The sequence below is a fragment of the Passer domesticus genome, chromosome 4 (assembly GCF_036417665.1).
Source record: "Passer domesticus isolate bPasDom1 chromosome 4, bPasDom1.hap1, whole genome shotgun sequence".
Taxonomy (NCBI): Eukaryota; Metazoa; Chordata; class Aves; order Passeriformes; family Passeridae; genus Passer; species Passer domesticus.
In genome coordinates this window covers 64,806,422-64,820,108 of record NC_087477.1, presented here as the reverse complement: position 1 = coordinate 64,820,108, position 13,687 = coordinate 64,806,422, and the positions used below count along the sequence as shown (strand labels likewise).

At 32.5% G+C, this 13,687-nt stretch overlaps 1 long non-coding RNA gene across 1 annotated transcript; it reads left to right on the top strand.

The window, feature by feature from the left end:
• Positions 1-6,269: 6,269 nt before the first annotated feature.
• On the top strand, positions 6,270-12,620 carry LOC135300060 (uncharacterized). Its single transcript, XR_010361932.1, has 3 exons — positions 6,270-6,422; positions 9,466-9,611; positions 11,876-12,620. It is a non-coding gene; the product is annotated as an uncharacterized LOC135300060 (long non-coding RNA).
• Positions 12,621-13,687: the final 1,067 nt, after the last annotated feature.

Sequence of the window (13,687 nt, the reverse complement as noted above, 5' to 3'; positions counted from 1 at the left end):
TTACAAACTTGCTGCCAGGCAACTCTGAACACTGCTTTCTGTCTTAAACAATGACAAATATATGGTCCTTGGTACAGCTGTATGAAGAGAGGAATGAGAAGATTACACAATGGAGGGAAAAATAAAAGATTCAAAAAATGTAGTATGTACTGCCATCAGAGATAATTTTTTCAAGTCAAAAGGGAGAAGGTGGCAGGTAAAACTTGAAGGATCTCAGTTTGAGAATGGTATTTTGGCACGTTTCCTCAAGAGGGGAAAAAAAAAGAGTTTTATAATTTTCATTATTAGAACTGAAATATCAGTCAATATTCTATATAATTGTGTTTCAAATTCTTTCATGAAATTAAATGAAGAAGGATGAAGAACAGAAAAACCCACATTGAGAAAATATTAACTAAAAGAAATAATTCTAGAATTAGATTGTGTTTTTATCTGAAAATAGCGACGTTTTAAGAAAAATATATAGGCATGTAAAACCAGTTATGTTTAAACCTTATTGCAGAAATAAACACAATTACTATTGACAGGGTAACATCATTGCAAAAAGGACTTGACAGATCTAGAATTTAAATGTGAACTTAGCACAGCTAGATTCCCATTTCTTAAAATTGCACATGCATTCAATTTTTTGGGTAAACAAATTGTCAAATATGTGACATGAATTGCCAGAAAATACTCTTATCCTTCATGGACATGGAATTCTTGGGCACTTTTGCCCAAGAGATCTGTATTGTTATTTGGTTAAACACATTTTTCTTGAGTAGACAGAATGAATATAACTCAAATCATCAGGTGATATAAAATTTTCAATGTGCTCTGTGTACCTACAGTAATTCTGTACCTGCAGTAGTGCAGTCCCACTAAGGAACTAATTTCTAAAGAAGTCCATTTTTAAGGCAATATTTACACTGCCAGGGGTACAGTCTTGAAAATTAGCCAATGCTTTTGGATGTTACATGATGGTTTTCCTTCTATCCTAATATGTTGGACAAAAATCACTTTTGAAACTTCACATTTGAAAAACAGGGAAAAAATAAGACAAGGAAAAAGACAAAAGAACAACCTCTTGAGTTTGTCATAATTTGCTTGTAAAATTATATATTAATGATGTCATAGATGCATATACACAGTCAAGCAGTGAAAGGAATTTATTGACCATTGCTACCTATCTATTTACAAAATGAATTCCAGACATCACTTCCTTAATGTGATACACAATGAGGCACGAAAGAGAAGTTATGCATCTCAAGAGCCATCACATTTAATGAATTCTCTATGAATGCTATGATATTCATATTTTCCTTAATTTCTTCACATTGTTATTTTCTCACACGTGCATAAAAATAATCTAGTTCAGTTCCAATAACATTCAACAATTATACTAAAATAGCAGTTCTGTAGTCCTTAACCTTGATTTGCCCTGGGATTTAACACTTGGATTATACATGATTTTTCTTACTGAACATTAGTAATCAATTTGAACTAAATGATATTTTTCAGCAGTGTAGCTCTACAGGACCACCACCACAATAGTTTACCTAATTCTGTCCATCACAATGATTCCACTTCTCATTGTTAGTTAATTCTAACCACCACTCTTGTTCCTAAAATTCTGACTCTTTTTTTATTTCTAAAATCTTGTGACTAAATTGCATTTTCTTCCTGTTTTGCATTAATTCTTTCTTCTTTTGTGTACCCACACCACTCTAGCACTAATTCTTCACTCTGTTTACTATTTCTATTGTCTTAAGTTGGTTTTATCCTTTTTCATCCTAGTCTATCAATGATCTTATCATTATGACAGCTTTGACCTTAATTTGACAACTTCTTGGTTGTCCTAACTTTTTTTGGTTCTTTTTCTTTGATCAGTGGGGTTTTTTGTGGGTTTGCATAATTTCTTTTTTCCTTTTGTGAACTTTTCCTGTTAGTTTCCCTTATCACTTATGCTACCATCTTTGTCTTATCTCAGATTTTTCATATCATGTCCTTTCCCAGTCAAAAAAAAACCTTTTGGATGCGTGAAGGCAACAGCTGCTTGCCAAATCTTGGAATAGATCTTATTTCTGGAGGACACATTGCATCTTCTGTAGATTCTCTTGTATCTTCTGTCTGCAGCCTTCCATCTGAAGAAAATTTCAGATGGCCCACAGATAAAGGATGATTATATATATATATCAGTATATCAGTAGTGTTTCTAATTTAGGAGATTATAGGACTGTTAATTATATTTTATCTAAATTTAAAATGTGTTGATCTGATTTTCAAAAGCCAAGTGTTAAATGTCACTTGATAAGGAACATTGTAAGAGTTTATGCTGTTTTTAGAGTCCCTTTATTCCCACATTGTTTAGTTTCAGGCAAATAACTAGATATGATTATAAATGAGTCATACCTTTGTGGCAAGTAATATAGAAAAATAGGATGGCTATACTAGTTTAGCTCAAAGGTACATCTAATCCAAGCTTTTCGCTGATAATAGCCAAAAGCAGACACAGAGAAGAAAGCACAAGACTATAAAAATATGTAGCAATATTTCCTCTGGATACTTTCTTAGTCTCACTGGATCACAGATTTCTGAGCTGGAAGTGCTGTATGCATATTAATAATTTTCTCTTATCCACCACTTTTTGAAGCTAAAAACTTTTGAATCCACACATGATTCCTAATACTAGTTCTATTATTCAACATGTTCTGCAAAGAATGACTGCTTTTTACTTGTTTTTGTATTCTTGTGAATTATAAAGAGGAATATTCTGATATCAAAATGAGTGATTTTTATGTTGCTTATAGAAATAAGTACCCCCTTGTTTTTAGGTAGGTTTGGATTCTGTGACTGGCTTTAAATATTTGCCATTTTTGTTTCAATACAGTGGAACAATAAGTCCTGAACAGAATCACAAATACAGAGAAAGGTTTTGTGGAGCCTTTATGGGTCAGTGACATATTTATTGAAAGTAAATATTGAAAAATTTAAAAGATCAGACAAATACCCTTCATGGATGGTATCAATGATAAACAACGTTAATGATTCATACAAGTCCTAGATATAGCACAGAAATACTTCAAGACAAGTGGAGTTTCCCTATTTCCAATCTATCATAGACATATTACTGCATAATTAATCTTTATTTAACAATCTTAATAATTCATTTATCTTCTTGTATTTTGGTCCTGTTTTCAACAAGAAAAAAACACTTCAAAAAAAAGAACATAGTCAACATGCACTACTTACTGTGTAAGTTGTTACATTCACATTTATAGGTTTTGATTTTAGGTGGTGTCACTGTACAAACACATGTCCTAGAAAACCAGAAGTATTAAAAATATTACCTTGACACCAATTTCCGAGAAGGTAAATGATAGGTTAATGATTCTATCTAAACTTGGAAAATATGAACAAGACTGCTAACTTCTAAATGCATATTTTTAGTTAAAAAAGTAGCATGCAAACTCAGTATTGTCATTGGTAATAAGAGTTTTTACTAACTTTGCAGAGCCTCAGGCTAGGCTGTGAGGCTTACCTTTTCTGGACTCGACCTGCTTGGAGTTTTGTTTTCATCAGTTATACTGAAAGAGGAATTATATAATGACCAAGTGGCTATTAATTAATTTTTGTTTACTTTGGCTTTACATGAGTCTGTGTTACAACCTTGTTAGTAAATTCTACATGGATAGGAACATCACTTAGTTATTCTGTGGAGAATGTGTGATTCATGCCCCTATAATAATCATTAAGCATCTAAGAGTACAGGACTGGGGTGACAGCAAAGGCATTTAGAGTATGGACACAATATCATATTACACTTATTAAGTATATCAACAGCTCCTCTGTTAATAATACAAACTTAGAATCTGAGCAAAACAGATTTTTGTGGTAACAGAAAGAAGCAAGCGTATCCAATATATGCACTGGACATCATTTGCCAAAGTCATATGTAACACAGAGTTACAGAAGGGTAAACAATGAGCAAAGGATAAAGTCTGTTAGAAAACAGACAAAAATGGTCCCAAGTAGACCCTAGTGTGAGGATAAAAACTGTCGCTTTCAAGAATGTGTTTTTCCTGACAAAGAGGAGGAAGACAACCCCTCAATTAACATCTCATTCCTTGGGTCCTGAGAGAATGCCAACAGCTTATCACAACACCTCAGAACCAATGCTAAAAGAATTGGCTTGGATTCTCTGAGAATATTGGGAATGACCATGAAAACATCCTTGCTCTGGTGGATTTGGCTGCTGAGGCTCATTGCCAAGTTAGAGATGGTGCAGTGATGTCTTTGAAAGAACGATCTAGCAGAGGAGTCAGCGGAGGCTCCCAGACAACCAGCAGGGAGACTCAGGCTCGTCCTCTGTCTATGCCAACTGCTTTCATTTGAGACTAGTTCTGGGCACCTAACAGCCTGGGCCCTTTATCTCATTTATCCAGACAGGGACCCCGAGCTGTTCACTGAAGTCCTGACCTGACCTCACCCCCACCTTGGAACCAGCAACGTGGTGCAATCATCTGATGCTGGTCATTGTCTCTTAACCTGGCAAGTGAGGAACAAGTTTAGCTTTCATAAGGGTTCGGAGGTTTTTGCTCTGTTTTTTTGGGTTTTTTTTCTTCTTCTAAAGATATAACAGATGCTATCTGTAGCTTTGCTAATAAGGTTTCTTTTGTACTAATTAGAAAATTTGGACTGTATGTGTACCAACATAAACGAACAAACAGTAATAGACATTTTTGTTTTGTTCATACTGTTAAAATTTGACTATTTTTTCTTTTTCACTTATAGAGCATTTTCTCTTTCTGCTAGAACTGTTCTAGAATTGCCAGATTCCTATTTTATTTAAGCACCCGCTGTGCAGAGGTTTTTAGGGGTAACACTTGTCAGCATGAGATTGCTTCTCATCAAGTGTCTTTGATACTGACAAAACATATTTACATTGCAATACAGTAATAATGTCTCAGACTTTTAGGTAAACCTAGTTCCACCCGACTTACCTAAGCCACACTCTTTCTTCTGCTGTCTTATTCCTGATTTTTTCATGTGTAAAGAAAAAAGTTTGAGTATTCGTTTAAAAAGAAAGTAATATCCTAATTTACTCTGTTTTTTCCCTTTAGCTACAAAGATCATGATTTAGAATCTGCATATTAGCTTTGCCAATACTTACTCTTAAGAACTTTATAAGTGGTATATTTCACAATACTTCTAGAGAAATTCTTACACAAGAATTATTTGCCATGGTTTCTAAATCTCAAAACAATGCTCATTTTGCCAGATTTCTCCTATTACTACAAGCCTTGTTGTGCTGAACTACTGTTACCTTGATTATGTATCCATAAAAGATTTAGTAAAGCAAAGGTATATTTGAGTATTCATAATACAATTATGAACAATACAATTTAAATAATCGTGTCATTTGTTACTGCATGACACATTCATGGTCTGCTTTTTAGCGGTCATACTGAAATATATACACGGACACAGTTAATCCTTAGCTATAAATGTTCTGGTAATTTTAAGAAAAATGTATAGTAAGAAAGAAACTCAGCTGAAATGACAATTTTCATCTATAGCAATCTCTTTAAATACATACTTTGACTCTGCCAGTTGCACATTGGTTGTTGTTTTTGCTTAACCCATATGAGGAATTCTTAGTTCCCTCAGTCACCTGGCCTTCTTACTCAAGTAGATCCCATTTCTTCCAATCAATCCTCAATCCCCAAGATATGTATGCATCATAAATTACAAATTACATTTATTTTTCATTTCCAAAGAGCTTTAAAATTGCAGAACTTGTATCAAGAAATGTTATTAAATACTTAAAATTTAAAGCACATAATTGTTTTTAATAATTTCACTGTTTTTTTTTTAATAGAAATGCAAAGAGAAATCTTTTGTTTATTTTGTTCAGAGGACATCCCTCTAGGAATACAGTTTTCCTAGCTAAAATATGTGGGGAAAGCATAACCAAGATATTCATTATGAGTACATCTCCCCCTGCTGCAAATCAAACTGTAAGATCATTTTTTCTGTAGATGCCAGTTAAACTTAATGAACTGCATAAATTAATAGGAAATGTAGTAGTGAAATTAACTAGCATCATACATTAGGAAAACAATACTATATTGTTTCAATTGCAAACTAAATATGTTTTTCCTGTTCCTGTTCTTTGCTTCATTGCAAATAAATGTATTTAGAAATAAATATTTTATAACAAAAGAATTTCCAGGCTACTTATTAAAAATATTTTTGCACAAAACACTGTCTTATCATTCCAGTTTCCTGCCAGATATGAGTAGAGAAAACAGGGAGAGGAAAACATAAAAGCAAAGAGGGATGGCAACAAAAACCTTCCTTCAAATCCTGTTCAACCTTTCCTGAGTGGCCACTGGATTTTCATACAAAGCACTCCAAGAAGAAACTATATAGGGCAAGAGGTATGAAGCAAACTGCCATCATTGCACTTGTGCTACTTTGACCTCCATTTATTTGTTATTATGAAAAATGACATTTTTGTACAGATTACCAAAATGTATGAATAAGCAAAGGTAGGCTGGGAAGTTACATACATTTAGTGAAATCATTGCCACTTGAGTTCAACTATTTTCTATTGATGTCATCAGATATTTATATTAATGTCAGCATTGATAATGTCTTTACATATAATTTTCTGCAGTGGAAAATATATTCTCTCATGGTTTTTTTTTTGTTTTTGTAGAAGCATTTAGAAGCTTATATAGAGATGAGTTGCACTGTGATGGTTACTATCCAAGTACGTAGAAAGCAGAAGCCTGAATTTAAAATGTAAATATAAATACAGATGGGTCTGACAAAAGAAAACATTATTACATCCATGATACAAATTAGGAACTTAGTCAGAGAGGATGAAGAAGGAATGCAAGAGTATGAAGAATATGCATAACAGAACTAGAAAGAGTATTCAATATTTTCTTAATATCAGTTACTGCTAATTCACAAAACCTTTAGAAGATAATGATTAAGTTACATATTTGAGATATTTTTGGTTTATAGTTATATGTTTATGTTACTGAAATATGAAGAACTTCTATGATATGACATAGATTACATAGTACTGCTTTATATCCAGACATTGTTGCTTGATTTTGAGTCTTTACTCTCTTTGTACAACAAAATTAAGAGATCAAAACCTTTTGATTACCCAGAAAATTTACAGCTTCTAGCAAAATGTATCTTTATCTATTTCAATAAAACTATTTAATTATTTAATTACTTTCAGCTGGAAATATATTCAGGAAAAAATTATGAAACTGTGAGTAGACTGAGAGCTAAAATTTCATTACCTCCTTAAATATAGAATAAATGGGTTTTTTTCAGGGTTTCCTGGACTGGAATACTAGTTCTTGGATTTTTGATTTTTACCTGTCAAATATTAAAAAATGCTTCAGTTTTCCTCCTATTGTAATTTCATGAAATGGTCACAGATGAAAAATATTGCTTTGTTTTTGCTAATGTTTACAAATTTAGCAGTATGTACTTTTCCTTACACAGGAAGGTACAAATAGAGGTAATTTTTAATCACATAACTGTGCTGCCATTTGCCTCCCTGTATTTATATAATGATTACATCATTATTCACATCATGATCTTAGGTTCAGAAGGAAGCAAATAAGCATGAAAATCTCAGCAACATATTTTGATTCTTTTTTATGAAGAATACATTTTGTTTTATTTGGTCACGCGTAATAAATGTGTAGTTGGGTAGACTTACTGGCTATGTTGGATTTACAGGAAATATGTTTACCTCCAACTCTCCTCTAAAGAACAAGAAACTCGACTTTCTGCTACACTCCAGAGTTGGCCAGTCCTACTTAACTATGAAAAGCCAATTGCTATACTTCAGCCACAGCTTTTCCATGATGCAAAGTCATTACTGTTGTATTAGTGGGTGACCTTTTAGAATGTTCAGAATTTATAATGCACTCTCCAACATAACATACTTTATATTTTTCTTACAAAGCAAGAGAATAGAGTAAAAGTAAACATACTTCCTGAAGTTTAAAGGGTAAAGATCCACTAAAAAAAATCCACCCAATAATGGGGCTGTATTGTCAACCTCTCCAAAATGGTGTCAAAATGCCCAACAGTTGCCATTTCATAAAAAATGGCTCAATTCCATTAAGAAGGAAATATCCTAATTCACAAATATACACAGTGGGTAATGTGTTAATAACACCATTATCAGCTGATAACACAGTGCAGTTAATGTAGCTCAGCATGAGTTGATTTTACCACAAACCATTGTTTCCTTTTAAAACAGCATGAGATCTTGGGAAAAATCTCTTAGCATCTCACTGTGGAGACTTAATAAACATTAGTCACCACAGTGCAGAAACAGGGAGGAAAAAAGGTACTTTATATTTCTTCTGTTTCATGCTGTTCTATTCAACCTCGCTTAATTAATTAGTTCCTTTAAGCAATGTATCTGATCCTGGGCTCACTGACTCTTACATTATTATGATGGACAATTTTCTCTAAAAGAATCCTGAAAACTCACTCAGCGAGTATCAGAACACTTTAAGTGATACAAGGTTGTATTTCACAAATATAAAACTACCAAATAGGACCATCTGCTTTGCATTTTAGTGCTAAGATGTCAATAAGAATGGATGAGAAAAAACAATCTTTTTGGTGGAGCTGCATCTCTGAATCCAGAGTGTCTTTATTCTGTTTGAACCTCCAAGTCATCCCTGGGTCGGGTGTACAAACAACCATCCTTGGTTGTTGTTCCAGGTTTCCTTGAGACCTAGTTAAGTTCATATACTTGCAATTGAAGGGTATTTTAAGACAAAAATAAATATTTCTTGCTAAATAAATCCCAAAAAGCTGTTTGGTACAATGAATTTTCATTATATGTCAGAGGTGGAAAGCAAATGCAACTTCCAGTTGCATGTTAAAGATGAATAAGTGACCTGCAGTACAAATAAGGCTTGTTCCATGATCCACTAGGCAACTGATTCCACTGGAAAATAGGGCTGTGTTCATGTAAATACTAGTTGTGGTCCAGACACATGTTTTTGTCATATAATTCATGAGAAGCATAATGCTGTGCCTTCATTAACTTAATGGTTAACACAGTATAAAATGAGGCGTGTATTCATAGTTTGTAATTGAACTTTATCAGAAATTTGTTTAATTTTATACTAGTATTTAATTTTACATACCATATTTCTTATTAGATGCAAGAGACCATGAAAAGATTCTGAAATTAATCTAGTGATTTATACCTATGCTGGCTGAATCTTCATTCTATTCCTTTATCATCCTACATCCATCCTCCTCTAGATTATTTCCCATTTTATGAAATTGGTAGCTATTTTTACAGTTGATCTAACTGAACAGTAAGAAAGGATATTCCTATTTGATACCTATTTGATAATTTTTTAATTACTGGAAATCCTTTATTTTGTAAACAACCATTTACCTTGCATTATTCTGCAGGGGAAAACAAAAGGACACACAGTACTTATTTGAAAACTACTTCATAAAAGAGTGTTGAAGACTTTTCAGCCTTTGAGATATGATAAGAACAATTAATTTTGTCCTAAGATGAATCCACTCATTGCTGAAAGGAGGCAAAGTTCAAGGTATTTCAGTTGTTTCTATGTAGAGTTAATTGCTCTAAGTAAGGATTGAAAGCAACAAGCATATTCCTCTATCTCAACAGAATTTTCTAATGGGTTAAAATTGCAAGATGCTTAGAGAATATTTATTAACTTTATATGAGAAGTAAAGAGGCTAAGAAAATGCCTTCTGCTTTGCACTGGATGTCACACCCTGTGACGCTGGGAATTATGTTCACAGGTGATATGCATAAGAATAAAAATTTTTGAGGATATGGAAAACTGTGAAAGATGTTTAAGCGTATTGGCAGCAGCAGGTGACATTATAATAAAGATTAAAGCCATATCTGATTTTACAAAAAAAGTGAATTGTGAAATATTTTCACTGCTGTCATTATTGTTGTTTTGAAATGTTAATATATCATGATTCATTATAGCAGTCTTTAGAGTTAGGATTTTATTCAGCTGGAAATAATAAGATGCCTGAATTACTATAGTAGGTTTAATCATTTACAGTTGCTATATGGCTGTATTAGTTTAATATTTAATACAACTTTTGAGAAAAATAAAAGCTCCAGACAGACTAAGTTGCATTTGCTATCAGTGAAAAGAGTAACTCACAAAAAATATAACTTATGGATGATCTGCAAGTTAAAAATTGCTCTACTTCTCCATTGGATTATAAACTTTGGTTCTCATCTCAGGCACTGCAGGAGAATTGTTTCCTGTGGAAAGGGATAGGGGAGAAGAATGTTCTCCATAAGGAAAAGTCCACTGAAAAATGGAATTGGGATCATGTTATATGTGTATACTGTATGTCACTTTCCTTATTAAGACTACTCTGCCATTTCACTTGTACATTTGTTTTCAACACTGGCAAACTAATCTTCAGTAGTAAATTCTGGGAATGATGCTATCACTTGTTCTATGATTTCACTTCAGAAGTAAATGCACATTTATGGGACAATAAGTTTTCCAAGATGAGACAATGGACAGCATCTAACAGCATTCTTCTTATGCAGAAGCACGTATTTCAAAACCAAGACTAATAAAGTTACTTTTAAACCTCCATTTATAAATTGCTCTTGCTAGTAATAAGATCTAACATAAAAAAGGTTATATACAAACTATAGTTTTTTCTAAATTCTCAGAATTTTGATAATAATCTGTTTCTTTAGTTTGAGCAGAAGGAATGTGGTTTCATTTCCACATTCCACATTTCCACATGTGGTTTTTGATTCTTATAGTTTTTCACAGAACTGTTATGTACCATAAACTAGAATTTTGCTCAAGATTTACAAAACATTTTGCTTACATTTTTGAGATAAATAAATATAAAAATATAAACTATAATATATAACTTCAACCAAGAAGCATTTTATCTTATATTTGCTCTGTTAAGTCTAAGGATATCCCTCATGATGTGGTCAACACAAATAAATAAGGCTGTCACCTAAGCAATTGCCCTTTGTGTTGTAATGATGATTGTTTTCTGTCCTGTCAGTAGATCAGGATGGAGATATAATGTTATCTTTTTAAAATTAATTAATATGAGCCATGAATGTGCCCTAGAGGGATTGTTATTTCCTTTAATTATTTCTAAAATATATATTTTTTTCCCAGTATGGTTAAATAAGAATTCAGAACCTTTTAACTTAAAATAGATTACCAACACAGCTAACCTTAAATGAAGAGAAATTAATAAGGTTTTAAAGAAAAGCAACAAAAATCTATATGGGCTAAGAAACACCAAGTACAAAAGACTCTTTATTTTGCTTTGTTTTCAAGTACTTTTTGATAGAGCTTTAGAAAAATATCAAAACTGTGGAGAAAATGTTATCACAAGCCTAAGGACTATCTGAAGTAAGTTTTACATCTTTACAGTTCTATAAGATGAATGTGAAAGTTATACTTTTAGGGATTCTTTGCTGTCTACATTAGTATCAATGGAGGATGTATGTTAATTGCATACGAAGGTCGTTAGAGCATCAGGATTAACTGATTGAATAGAATAATGCTTCAATGGAAGCCTTTTTTCTCATATAGATCTACAAGTTTATAAAAAATGTTTCATGTAAAAATAAAATTACCACATAAAAGGGAAACATGACCCATCGAGATCGTTAATGCACCACCAAGTTTCATGTTATTGGATTTCTAAGATGTCAAGATGGACTCCATGGTTTTTATCCTGAAATGTCTTGATCTATCAGAACTACGCACATGCATTGATCTGTGAGTGTTGTGCATAATATTGTTTGAACTAGATTTTTTTTTTAAACTTGAAGGAAATGATCAGCATCTCTTAAACTGAGAGGAATGAAAAAAAAATCAACACCAATGTTTTTCTGCATGTTGGGTAGGAGATACTAACCAAGGACTGATACTACTTGTTGCATCCCTTTGTAAGTAACATGTCACTTTGATATTTTATTGAATATGTATATTCTGATTAAATGAGTAGATGTAAACAATGACATACAGCAGACCATTGCTGAGTCAGATCTCTACAAGGCCAAAGCCATTTTAGGTTTTATTATACAAATCCAGCAAGAATACTTATCACATAGACTTTTTTTTTTTTCTTTTAACATAGTTATTCCTGAAATTATATGCATATTATATATTCAGCTTATTACACAATATATATTCCATAATTTTATTATAATATGGTTAAAAATATCTGCAAATTGTTCAGAGATTATCTTGATAATGGAAAGAATTACTTCATTCTTATGCTAAGTACTTGACTCCTTCATAAATATTGAGCTATTTTCTGACATCAATGAGTAGTAAGGCAGACTTCCATATAATGATACACTGTGGGCAATTCTAAACTGCAGTGTACTGATTTTGAAGTAAGCACTATTTTGGTATGAAGGAAATGTTTTATTTACTGATTAGGTTCCAACTATAGAATTGTGTTGCCTTTCTTGCTTATATTTGCCCTGGCCAGGTAAGATGAAAGGTATAGACTTGCAGGATTTAAGAACCATTTCAATAATCAGTAATGTTATTTTAAAATCTCACTACCTTCCTGATCACCGAAGAGTATAAAATTTTATAAAATTTTGCAGTCTTTCTGCACCATGTTGTAGATCATGAGAAATGAAAAACCTGACATTTTCAATGCAAGTCTTTTGAAATTCCTCTTCATATTTATACATTCCCTCTCTGGATCTGTTTATTACTTGAGCTGCCTTTGCAGACTTAATTCCTGTTCCAAAATTTTTCTACACTCTGGTCTTACCTGCCCATTTTATTTCACCATGATTTCTTCTCTTATGTTATCAATATTCCTTAAAACAATAATGACATTGCATTAAATTTATTTTTCTTCATTTGACTATACTTAATATCTCACTTAAGGTTTGGCCAAAGTCTCTGAAAGCAATGGTAAAGGCTTCCACTGAACTCTTGTTTGGCTTTGTTATAACAACAAAAAGTGAATTAAAAAAAAACCAAACAAAAAAAAATTCTCTGCTACTACCTGTACAAGCTACTCTGTAAATTTACATTCAAAATATTATGTAATAAATTTACTGTTTAAGTCAGTGCTGCTGTTATCACTAGTGAAATACCATCTGCCAAGAATCCAATACACGACTTTCATCTATGCCTTCCCACAAGAAATTGTATTTTTTAATATATCATATATTCTGATTACATTGTTTATTAATCTCTATGTATGTTTGATGTACTTTCTAATAAATTTAAATCTGATTTTACACATTGCATCGCTTGGAATAGTAAACTGACCTTTTATTTTGTTTTAGTATCAGGTATAAAATAGCCCAAAATGAGTATGACCAACTATGAAAAAATCCAGGGTAAATGTGAGGAAAACAGTAGGATATCCTTAGTTTCACACTTCTTGTCCAAACAATCTCGTAATTTCCAGAAAATCCCACCAAGAGTTTTTAGTGATCTGTCTTAGAACAAACCCAGTCTCATGGCACAAGCTCTGCTTTTAACACTGTTCCAGAAAGATGCGATCATCAGGCTCTGATGACAAACAACATGTAATAAGAAGCAGACAAAGCAAAATAATGCAGGAGATACCTGTCTATAGAAGATGCCAATGAAATTTAAAAAATTGC